This window comes from Neomonachus schauinslandi, chromosome 6 (assembly GCF_002201575.2).
Source record: "Neomonachus schauinslandi chromosome 6, ASM220157v2, whole genome shotgun sequence".
NCBI lineage: Eukaryota > Metazoa > Chordata > Mammalia > Carnivora > Phocidae > Neomonachus > Neomonachus schauinslandi.
The window spans coordinates 94,606,287-94,619,732 of record NC_058408.1 but is presented as its reverse complement, the minus strand read 5'-3'; positions in this window follow the sequence as shown (position 1 = coordinate 94,619,732).

The following is a 13,446-nucleotide window of genomic DNA, read 5'->3' as shown; positions in this document are numbered from 1 at the left end:
TGAGTGTTTTGTAGTTCCTAGAGTATAGATCCTTTACCTCTTTGGTTAGGTTTATTCCGAGGTATCTTATGGTTTTGGGTGCTATTGTAAATGGAATCATTTCTTTAATTTCTATTTCTACAGTTGCGTTGTTAGTGTATAAGAAAGCAACTGATTTCTGTGCATTGATTTTGTATCCTGCCACATTACTGAATTGCTGGATGAGTTCTAGTAATTTGGGGGTGGAGGCTTTTGGGTTTTCCACATAAAGTATCATGTCATCTGCAAAAAGAGAGAGTTTGACTTCTTCTTTGAAAATTTGAATACTTTTTATTTCTTTTTGTTGTCTGATTGCTCTTGCTAGGACTTCTAGTACTATGTTGAACAATAGTGGTGAGAGTGGGCATCCTTGACGTGTTCCTGATCTTAAGGGAAAGGCTCTCAGCTTTTCCCCATTGAGGATAATATTCGCAGTGGGTTTTTCACATATGGATTTTATGAACTTGAGGAATGTTCCCTCTATCCCTATACTCTGAAGAGTTTTAATCAGGAAAGGATGCTGTATTTTGTCAAATGCTTTTTCTGCATCAATTGAGAGGACCATATGGTTCTTCTCCCTCCTCTTATTAATGTGATCTATCACATTGATTGATTTGCGAATGTTGAACCACCCTTGTATCTCGGGGATAAATCCCACTTGGTCGTGGTGGATGATCCTTTTAATGTATTGTTGGATCCTATTAGCTAGGATTTTGTTGAGGATTGTGGAATCCATATTCATTAGGGATATCAGTCTGAAATTCTCATTTTTGAAGAGGTCTTTGCCTGGTTTGGGGATTAAGGTATTCTGGCCTCATAGAATGAGTTCAGAAGTTTTCCTTCTGTTTCTATTTTTTGTAACAGCCTCAGGAGAATAGGTATTATTTCTTCTTTAAATGTTTGGTAGAATTCCCCAGGGAATCCATCAGGCCCTGGACTCTTGTTTTTTGGGAGGTTTTTGATCACTGCTTCAATCTTGTTACTGGTTATTGGCCTATTCAGGTTGTCAATTTCTTCCTGTTTCACTCTTGGCAGCTTATAGGTTTCCAGGAAGGCCTCCATTTCATCCAGATTGCTCAGTTTATTGGCATAAAATTGTTGATAATAATTTCTAATGATTGTTTCTATTTCCTTGGTGTTAGTCATGATCTCTCCCCTTTCATTCATAATTTTATTAATTTGGGTCCTTTCTCTTTTCTTTTGGATAAGTCTGGCCAGTGGTGTACCGATCTTACTAAGTCTTTCAAAGAACCAACTTCTAGTTTTGTTGATCTGATCTACTGTGTTTCTGGTTTCTAATTCATTTATTTCTGCTCTAATCTTAATTATTTTTCTTTTAGCATGGCTTAGGCATCATTTGTTGCTTTTTCTCTAGTTCTTTAAGGTGTAGAGTTAGTTGGTGAATTTGGGATTTTTCTATTTTTTTGAGTGAGGCTTGGATGGCTAAGTATTTCCCCCTTAGGACCGCCTTTGCAGTATCCCATAGGTTTTGGACTGATGTGTTTTCGTTCCTCATTGGTTGCCATGAATTGTTTAAGTTCTTCTTTGATTTCCTGGTTGACCCAAACATTCTTGAGCAGAGTGGTCTTTAGCTTCCAAATGTTTGAATTTCTGCCAATTTTTTCTTGTGATTGAGTTCCAGTTTTAGAGCATTGTGGTCTGAGAATATGCAGGGAATAATCTCAATCTTTTGGTATCGGTTGAGACCTGATTTGTGACCCAGTATGTGGTCTATTCTGGAAAAAGTTCCATGTGCGCTCGAGAAGAATGCGTATTCTGTTGTTTTAGGGTGGAATGTTCTGTAAATATCTATAAGGTCCATCTGGTCCAATGTATCATTCAAAGCTCTTGTTTCTTTGTTGATTTTCTGCTTAGATGATCTGTCCATTGCTGAGAGTGGATTATTGAGGTCTCCTACAATTAACATATTGTTATCAATATGACTCTTTATTTTGGTTAACAGTTGGCTTCTGTAGATGGCTGCTCCCATGTTGGGGGCATAGATATTTACAATTGTTAAATCTTCTTGTTGGATAGACCCTTTAAGAATGATATAGTACCCTTCTGTGTCTCTAAGTACAGACTTTAGTTTAAAATCTAATTTGTCTGATATAAGAATTGCTACCCCAGCTTTCTTTTGAGGTCTGGTGGCATGGAAGATGGATCTCCATCACTTCACTTTCAGTCTGGATGTATCTTTAGGTTCAAAATGAGTCTCTTATACACAGCATATGGATGGGTCCTATCTTTTTATCCAATCTGCAACCCTGTGCTGTTTTGTGGGAGCATAAATTCACGTTGTGGGAGGCCATTCACGTTGAGAGTGATTATTGAAAGATATGAATTAATCGTCATCATGTTGCCTATGAAGACGTTGTTTTTATAGATTGTCCCTGTAAATTTCTGTTGTATATCACTCTTGGGGTCTTTCTCCTCTTATAGAATTCCCCTTAATATTTCTTGCAGGGCCGGCTTAGTGGTCACATATTCTTTCAGTTTCTGCCAGTCGTGGAAGCTCTGCATCTCTCCATCCATTCTAAATGACAGCCTTGCTGGATAAAGTATTCTTGGCTGCATGTTCTTCTCATTTAGTACCCTGAATATGTCTTGCCAGGCCTTTCTGGCTTGCCAGGTCTCTATGGATAGGTTTGATGTTATTCTGATGTTCCTCCCTCTGTACGTAAGGAATCTCTTCCCCCAACTGCCCTTAAGATGGTATCCTTTGTTCTAAGATTTGCAGGTTTTACTATTACATGCGGGGGTGTTGGCCTGTTTTCCTTGATCTTGGGAGGGGTCCTCTCTGCCTCTAGGACACAAATGTTTGTTTCATTCCCCAGATTAGGGAAGTTCTCAGCTACGATTTGCTCACATATATCTTCTAGTCCTCTCTCTCTCTCCACTCCCTCCGGCATTCCAATTATTCTGAAATTGGAATGCTTCATGGTGTCACTTATTTCTCTGATTCTATTTTCATGGATTCTGAGTTGTTCTTCCCGGGCCTCCTCTTTTCCCTTTTTATCTATTATATTGTCTTCCAGGTCGCTTATTCATTCTTCTGCCTCAGTTACCTTAGCTGTTAGATTATCTAGATTGGATTGGAGCTCACTGATAACATTTTTAAGTTCTGCCAATTCAGCTTTCATTTCTGCCCTTAGAGACTCTATATTGCCATTAGCTGATTTCTCCATTCTAGCCATTGTCTTTACAATTGCTAGCCTGAATTCCATCTCTGACATCTTGGTTATTTCTGCATCCATTTGTAAATCTGCAGCATAAGACATAATCTCTGAGTCTTTTCTAATTTGGGTGTTGGTCCTCCTAGTCATTCTGTTGATGGGTGTTTGAGGGACTGTATAAAGCCCAAATTATTAACCAGAACCCAAGCAAGATGCACCTGTTTTCTTGGGACCTTAGGGTTGCTGGCCTCTTATTTTCCCAGCCTGTCTTCTGGGGGAGGGGCCTGCTCTCAGGCAACCCTATTTGGGTGGAGTTGCCCTGCCCCCCTGTGGCAGGGAATGGGCTCAGCAGGAATCAGTTTTGGGGGCTTTTGTTCTCTGGTGGCTTTCCCTGGCAGCTTTCCATGTCTCCTCCGGGAGTCAGAGCAGAAGAGACCGTTTCCAACTCTCTGCCTCAGAGCAGAGAGACCGCGAGGCAGAGAGATCGCAGTCTGTTCTTCAGTGAGCTCTTCAGGCCACACTGTCTCTATTTCTGTCCGTGCTGCTATAAACTGCAGCATCCTGGGTTGTGCGCCCCTCCGCAGTGCCCTGAGCCCTGCCTCCAGGTCGGAGCATGTCTCTGCCCTTTTTGCTTCCAAAACCACCAGCCGCTCCCAGTTCCCATGTGGGACCCTGCGGCTCCAGGTTTCCACCTCAGGGGCTGCCCTAAAGTCCTTTCCTGCCGCTACTGGTCTGCGAGTCTGTGCCCCGTCCCCACCTTGCGAGGCTGTTGCTCACTAGCCGTGCAGTGTTCCCACAGACAGGCTCCCTCCCACTGCCGTTTATCCTCCGATATCTGCCCACAGAATCACGGCTCCCCGCTTCGTATCTCAAAACCAACCGCCTGCAGTATTCTGTTTGTAGAGATCCAGATCTTCTTACATCTCAGGCTGTTTTCATGGGTGCTCAGAGTGGTCTGGTAGATATCCAGCTCAATTCCGGGGACCAGTTGAAATAGGGTCCCCTACTCCTCTGCCATCTTTCTTTCCCCATCCGCAAATTTAATTTCTAACACCAGAGGCTTAATCATAATTTTTAATAAAATGCAGCTGTATCTTTATCAACACATATCATGCCTGTGTTAATAAGGTATTTTAAAAATATCAAAAGAATAATTATTGTAAACAGGTAGAAGATTCAGATTTTTCCTGAAGTATTTTGTTCTAGTAGGAAGAAAATATTCTGGTAATATTACTTTTTTATATATAAATTTTACTTTTAGTTATAAATGATATACATCACATATAAACAGAAAAAAAAAAACTACTACAAAGGTTAAAATTAAAATATGTATTTTTTTTATACATGGATATAATCAGAAGTGGTATACAGGATATTAATAACTAGTGAGTTAATATAATCCAAATATTTAAAAAATACATGTTATTTGTATAATGAAGAGTTTGCAGTTGTCCAAAGAGAGTTCTTGTTTTTGCCTTCACCTTCTAGGAAGTAAACTCTTGACCCCTGGAATATTGTGCATGATAGGTATGTCATGGTTTACTTAAGAACTCTGGGTCATACTGAATAGTTTTAACAATGTGACTTTGTGTGGGGGCTCTGGTTTGTGTGGTATGAATCATCCTAGAGACTGAAATCAGCCATGTGGGCAGTCAATCAATCTATCAATCATGCCTAGTAATGGAACTTTAATAAGAACTTTGGACACTGAAGCTTGGGTGAGTTTCTCTGGTAGTCAATAATCCACGAGTATTATCACATGTCAGTGTTGGAGGAGTGATGCATCCTAACTGCAGTTGGGGAGGACAATGGAAGGTCCACATCTGAATCCTCCTAGACTGTGATCTATGAATCTCTTACTTTGGCTGACCTTAATCTGTATCTTTTCTCTGTAAGAAATTTTAGCCGTGAGTATAACATCTCTCAGTGAGTTCTATGAGCCTTTCAAGTGAATTATCAAATCTGATGGTGTTTGGGGGAAGCACCTGAATTTGCAGTTGGTATCAGAAGTGAGGACAATTCCAGAGATTCTGTGCTCTAACTTTGTGGTTGGTCTACACTTGTAATCTCTCTGCATATACTTCATGCCTCAAAAGTTTTATCTGTATGAAATGTAAACCATCCATGAGATCAATCTGGTATTTTGCAAACTACCAATTGTTGGCATGATATTTTTGGACACAGCTCTCACTACCTCAGTAATACCCAGTGTGAGCCATGCTTCTATATATGGAATTACATTAAGCTTTTTAAAAGTCTTCTCCATTAAGTTGATAGTCATTGTATAACTTTCATATACTAAGTATAGAAGAAATATCTTAATAACAGTAGTATATATTATACTCTCTCCCTCATATTTTTCCTTTTCCTTTTGACTTGATCATTTCAAGTGACTTGATCTTTGAGTTCAGTGATTTTTCTCTGCTAGATTGAGTCAGCTGTTGAAGCCCTCTATTGAATTTTTCAGTACAGTCATTGTATTCTTCAGCTCCATATTTTCTGTTTGGCTTGTTGCTGTTGTTGTTGTTTTTATAGTTTCTCTTTGTTGTTCCCTTTGTTGAACTTCTCATTTTTTTCATATTTTGTTTTCCTGATTTTGTTTTAGTTGTCTATCTGTGTTCATTTGTAACTCATTGAGTTTCAAAATATTTATTTTGAATTCTCTGCTAATCAGTTCATAGATCTCCATTTCTTTTTCTTTTTTAACAATAAAACTTGTATAAAAATAAAATGAAGAATAAAAATAAAACTTGTATATATTTGAGGTGTATAACATGATTATATATATATGTAAAATATATGTATACAGTAAAATGTTTGCTATAGTCAAGCTAAGTAATGTATCATCTCCTCATATAGTTGCCATTTTTGTATGTGATGACAGCACCTGAAATCTACTCTCTTAGTATATTTCCAGTACTCAGAATACAGTATGATTAACTATAGTCATCAGGCTATATATAGATCCTATATTTAGCCATTCACTATAACTAAAACTTTGTACTCTTTGAACAACATCTCCTCATTTCCCCCAACACACCACTCTCTAACCCTAGTAATCAGCATTCTACTCTGTGCTTCGATAAGTTCAACTTTTTTATATTACACATATAAGTGAGATCATGCAGTATTTGTCTCCCTGTTTCTGGTTTATTTCACTTAGCATAATGTCCTCCAGATGAATCCATGTTATCATAAATGACAGGATTTCCTTCTCTTTTTAAGGCTGAATAACCTTCTGTTAAATACATATAACATTTTCTTTAATGATGGATACTTAGCTTTATTCCATATCTTGGGCTATTGTAGATCTCCATTTTTTTGAAGCTTTATTTCATTCCTTTGGTGGTGTCACATTTCCCTGATTGTACATGATCCTCATAGCCTTGTGTTGGTGTCCATACATTTGAAGAAGCAGTCACCTTTTTCAGTCTTTATGTACTAGCTTTGGCAAGGAAACTTCATCAGTGAGGCTGGCCAAGATTTTGGGTGCACTGGTTGATGGAGCCTGTGGATGGGTTAGCTGCTTGGGTCCATGAGAGGGCCTCTACCAGAGACCATGGGCTTGCTGTTGAGATTTTCTAGCTGTGCTGATTCCCACCATATTTTCGGGGGAGTACACAAAAGCAGACCTCTCAGATAGTGTCTAGAAAGGCTAACATAGTTGAACACTTACTTCTCTTCCTCTTTACCCTAGAGATTTACAGACCAAAAAGCTGTACTGGCTTGGGAGTACAGATGATGCAGGTAAAAATGAAACTGTTCTTAATTTTTTTTTTTTTTAATGTATTTCTTTTTTGTGTGCTCTACCAGCATGTTGTAAATTATCACCTGGATTCTGGAGCTCTCATGAAGGTGTTTTTATCCATGGATGGTTGTAAAATAATGTTTATATGGGAAGTAAGGGCTGGAATCTCCCATTCTGCCACCTTGCGGATGTCACTCTATGCTTTCTTAATGTCAGTGAACTAAAAACAATCGCATTAAAGGTTTTTTTTTTTTTTAGCTCTATTTATAATATTGTCAACATTTTGTAAGTTCAGCATCTTTATCTTCAACATCATCATATTACATCATAAAAATTTACTTGGCTGCTTAAGATATGAACCATGATACCTCTATTATAAGACCTAAAAATTAAGGCCCAGTATTATCTGCTGTCTCAGCACCTGGTGAAACCCAAAGAGCTTTGAATGGCCTAACCACAAGTTCCCCATTCTGATTTACGATAACTTCCCCCAGCAAAGTGGCACATTTCTCACTTATCCCTAAGTAGCAGTTCTAGTTCTCTGCCTGCCTGAAAAATTATTTATGTCAATCACAACCTTATTAATGAAGTAGGGGGAACCTCATCCTTTTGATCCTACAAAACTTGCCTCTCAAAGCTCTGGTTGTTCACTGTGTTCCTCATTATAACCCCTGTCTGGCCCTGGATGGCATCTGTTGTCCTTATCACCTCGGCTATGAGTTTATGTTACTAATAAACTTCTATCAATCTTATCTGTTCAAAAATCAAATATTGTGTGCTTTGATCAATCCTCATAACCCTGGGGTGGGAATCCCTTTCTCAACAACAGGATGAGTAGGAGGTGATTAAAACATACTACCCACTAAAATTTTAAATAGCATCTCTGGGCATCAGTTTCTCATCACTACAATAGGGATGATAATGATAATTATAATATCAATAGGTTTAAATATATGTTTAGAATCCAAAGAAGACATGCATATGGATAACAGACACATGAAAAGGTGCACAACATCACTCATTATCAGGGAAATACAAATCATAACTACAATGAGATATCACCTCACACCTGTCAGAATGGCTAAAATTAATAACATGGAAACAACAGATGTTGGCGAGGATGCAGAGAAAGGGGAAGTTATTTACACTGTTGGTGGGAATGCAGACTGGTGCAGCCACTCTGGAAAACAGCATGGAAGCTCCTCAAAAGGTTGAAATTAGAACTACCTTATAACCCAGCATTGCACTGCTAGGTATTTTTCCAAAGGATACAAAAATAATGATTTGAAGGGGTACATGCATCCTGATGTTTATGGCAGCTTTATCAACAATAGCCAAATTATGAAAAAACCTAAATGTTCATCAACTGATAAATGGATAAAGAAGAAGTGGTATATATATATAAAATTACTCAGCCATCCTAAAGAATGAAATCTTGCCATTTATAACAATGTGGATGGAACTAGAGTGTATCAAGCTAAGTGAAATAAGTCAATCAGAGAGTAACAAATACCATATGATTTCACTCATATGTGGAATTTAAGAAACAAAACAGATGAACATAGGGAAAAGGAAAAAAAAAGAAAGGGAGGCAAACCATAAGAGACCCCTAACTATAGAGAACAAACAGGGTTGCTGGAGGGGAGAGTGGGTGAGGGCATGTGTTAAATGGGTGATGGGTATTAAGGAGGGCACTTGCTGTGATGAGCACCAGGTGTTATATGTAAGTGATGACTCACTAAATTCTACTCCTGAAACTAATATTGCATTGTATGTTAATTAAAATGTAAATAAAAACTTGAAATAAAAAAAAATTGTGTGCAACATAAATTGACCACTATATAAGCTTTATATTTCATTTTTTTTTTAAAGATTTTATTTATTTATCTGACAGAGAGAGACACAGCGAGAGAGGGAACACAAGCAGGGGGAGTGGGAGAGGGAGAAGCAGGCCTCCTGCGGAGCAGGGAGCCCGATGTGGGGCTCGATCCCAGGACCCTGAGATCATGACCTGAGCTGAAGGCAGACGCTTAACGACTGAGCCACCCAGGCGCCCCTATATTTCATTTTTAATAATAATGTTGTAATGCCTAATATGTGTGGGAATTCAGTTGGTTTTAATAAGCTGTCCTATTTCTCTTTTTTAAGATTTTATTTGTTTATTTGAGAGAGAGAGAGAGAGACAAACAGCATGAGCAAGAGAGAGAGCATGAGCAGGAGGGAAGGGGCAGAGGAAGAGGGACAAGCTGACTCTCTGCTGAACAGGGAGCCCAACGTCGGGCTTGATCCCAGGACCCTGGTATCATGACCTGAGCTAAAGGCAGACTCTTAACAGACTGAGCCACCCAGGTGCCCCAATAAGCTGTCCTATTAAATGGCAATAGAATTCAACTCTAATGATAAAAAAGGAGTCTCCACACCTGGTTGTTCTCCAAACCTCCAACACCCCCAAATCTGCTACTCACACTCTTTTTCTGTTGCTTACAATCCCCCTTTATAAGAGCCCCTGTACCCAGCCAATGCTTGATATGTCTGTCATTACTGGCGCTTGCTTCATTCCCAGTCTCCCTGGCTCTGTTGAGGCAAGTCCTGTTAGACTGTTGTTGTATTAATGATAATACCTGTGAAGGAAAACTGACTAATGGCACATTAGTCTGTGAGGCATGCAAATGGAGACTTGAGAGCTTGCCCTCTGGAGAACTGCCATCCCCATCATGGAAATGCTATCACCCTCCTTTACTTGTATCTAGGCCTACTCTGCCCATGTAGATAGATAAAAACAGGTATTTAAGAGCCATGATGACCTTGCTGACTCACAGGCATGGAACAAGGGTGAGAAAGAGCTAACAGTGGTCCCTGAAAGGTGGAATCCTTGGGACTGCCTAGCAGGCACAGCAGTAATCAACAGTAGACATAGATGGAGCAGGGTCCTGTAAGTCCCCTGAGTGCAGGTCCAGGTATTCTAAAGAAATTTCCAACATATTTGGGGCAGTGAATTGGGGGCTGGCACTTGAAACATTTGAGAATTTGACAAAAAATATGAAGTACTTTAATGTCTTTCACAATCTGTATAACCAAGATACATATAAACTAAACCTCAATCTTGGCTAGAATCATGCTTTCATTTATTAATGTTTTACCTATTGCAACACAGATAATTGCATTCTTGTGATTAAGTGAATAAAAGTTAACAAGTATAGTGATGCAAAACTGTAAAGTTATATTGGTGTATGGGTATATCTTACTGGATCGTAATAAGGTTTAATTGTTAATAAGAAAGCTATCTACAAAATTGTGTTTCAGAAAGGGACCTCCAGGGTCAAGCATTTGGGCAAAATTGCTGCCAGAAAACACAGCTGCTACTGAAATATTTTTTAGAAAAGGGAAGATCAACCTCTGAGTCATCTCAAATTAAATCTTTGTCGCGAGCTTATATGTGCGTTTTAAAGGGAGGCCTATAATCAATGGCCCAATCATTAGCAACTTTTGACATAATATCAACATAACAATACAACCATGCAAGCACTTAAGGCCCAGACTAAGTACCACTTATCTGTGGTTAAGAAAACAATAAATTCCAGTGGATCCACCACAGACAGCTCAATTACTCCTTAAAGGGTTACTATGTACTCAGTTCTCTTACCTGTTCTCTGGTGATAATGCACATAGCAACATCTGTTCTAATTTTCCCACTGCCATAGCATTTCTCTGTAATAATGTTATTGAGATATCACCAATGAGTAAAATGAATGCAGACATTTCAGAAAGAATGGAAGCATAGTTATAATACTCTGAATGAAACTATTAACTGTAGGAGGGGTGAGCCCATACCTTGAGAGGAAAAAAATGAATGAGATAGGACCCTTTTCATTGTAGAAATGGTTTCAAAGAAATATAAGGTCCTAGGAAATCTGGAAAGAACCCAATTAAGAAAGTCGGGGAAGATTTTCTCCTCTTCCTTGGGTTGGTAATTTTTTTTTTTAAAGATTTTATTTATTTATTTATTTGAGAGAGAGAATGAGAGAGAGAGCACGCACACATGAGAGGGGGGAGGGTCAGAGGGAGAGGCAGACTCCCTGCCGAGCAGGGAGCCCGATGTGGGACTTGATCCCGGGACTCCAGGATCATGACCTGAGCTGAAGGCAGTCACTTAACCAACTGAGCCACCCAGGCGCCCCACTTGGGTTGGTAATTTATTAAAGCTTATACAGCTAATAGATGAAGAAACTGGAAATTCACACATAGCATATATGATTTTATACCTTGTGTTCTCTGAACCCTGCTGCTACTAAGAAATTGTATTATGAGATCTTAATCAGAAGGAAACAGCATATTCTCCTTAGTGGGAAATGGGTAAAGAGAACCATGTCAGCCCTAAGTAAAATGGTAAATGAAGCCTTAGACAGATGTTGTAGGATAATTTACTGACATTACTCTTTTCCTTTTACTCCTACTAATAAAATTAATAAGGTTACTGGACTATACATGCCTCTTAGCCTCTAGATAAAATATAAAGCTACAAAAATGAAACTGTAGAGAACCCCTCTTTTCTGCCATTATGCATATACAAGCTGAAGAAATGTTGCTTGGTGCTCCAGAAGGGAAGGGGGGCAAGATGAAGGACTTTATTTATTTTTATTTTTTTATTATGTTCAGTTAGCCATTGTATAGTACATTATTAGTTTTTTATGTAGTATTCAATGATTCATTAGTTACATATAACACCCAGCGCTCATTGCCCTCCTTAATACCCATCACCCTGTTACCCCTGCCCACCCCCTGAAACCCTCAGTTTGTTTCCCAGGGTCCATAGTCTTTCATGGTTCCTCTCCCTCTCTGATTTCTCCCCCTTCAGATTTCCCTCCCTTCCCCTATGGTCCTCCATGCTATTGCTTGTGTTTAAAAAAGATAGATAAAAGAATAGAGAAAGGGAAAGGAGTTTCTTCAAGTCTCAAGAAGGATTTGAGGTACACAGATTTTCCAAGATAATAAGAAATATGACTTATTCTTTCAAAATGTTCAAGAATATAGCTAGCTGTACAGAGAAATTTGAAAACCACAGAACCATTTGAAAAACCATGTGGACTTGGTTCATAAGCATCTCAATAGTATTATATGTGGGACAATGTAGAACAGGATGCTTTCCTAAGTGAAATGAAATGCTTGGAGAAGGCTAAAAAATATGAATAGAGAGGAACTCCAAAAATGATTAAGATTTCATTTTCTGCCAGCCCGATGAGATGGAAACTCAATATTCAACTTGATTTTACTGAAAAAACTTTTATAAATGATAAGTCCTTCATACCTCCTTTGGTGGAATGAGAGTCATATAGGCTTACCATGGTTAAAAACAAACTATTTGTATCCCAGGTTGTATAATTTAAAAACAAAACAAACAAATCAAAAAGGCTAAGCCTGAAAGTAGGAAATGTTTTGTCCTGGCTCTTTAAACTGGTTGAGAGATATTACATCTGTTATATAATCATTTTCCCACTGTAGGTCCCCATCTGTAAAGTGAGAGATTTTAACTAGGATATCAATATAGTTATTTTCTAACGTAATATGCAATAAATAGAATAACCATGTAATTTATCAGATAAACTGAGAAATATTTGAAAGTAAAAAGAGTGCTAAAATAATTAAAATTATGTACCTTAAAATGTTTATTACCTGATGGATTGCTTTAATTTAATTGATAGATCTATAAATACTTTGTTTCAACTTCTTTTATCTCTGTACATTAGAGAAAAAAAATCTTTGTGTTGATTATTAAATATCTGAATATTATAAATAATATTCACATAGAGTAATCTGTTTTCTAGCCATATCTCTAAAATTCAATGTGACTAAAAAATAAATAAATAAATAAATAATAAAATAAAATTCACTACCACTGATTTTATTTTATTTTTTGAAGAAAACATGTTTTAAATATGTGTTCATTTTAATTTTCCATACAACTGCCTGCAATTTTCTCTGTAATTTTATTTTAGGGTTAATAAAACTAATATTATTTACATCTTCAATTGATATTATTCTGTGAACCACATTTTCTTCTTAAAAAATAAAGTGTAGTTGACATATGAACTTTAATATTTTAAAATGAGAAAATATTGATCCTAGGATATCTAGTATATTAAGAGAAAATTCTGCAAAATGGATATGATATTTTAAATGCTACGTCTTAATATTTAAATCTATAAATACTTAAGGTTTTAGCTGAAATGCATAGGTACATTTTTTTCCCCTCAAGTCCCAGTATCTATTTTGGCATATATTTTTATAAGAAACAAAATGCTTCATATGTGTATGATTTTTTAAATATTTAACTGAGTTTAGATGCTTCAAAATTATAAACCTTTGAAATTTATTTCCATTCTGGTACAGAATATAAATTTTTCCAATTATAAATTGAACATCCATCAAAACTTCCCTCCATAGATTGAACTATTCCAAAAACAGGTATAGAATCTTAAAATTATAATGTGTGCCTCATTTGTGCCC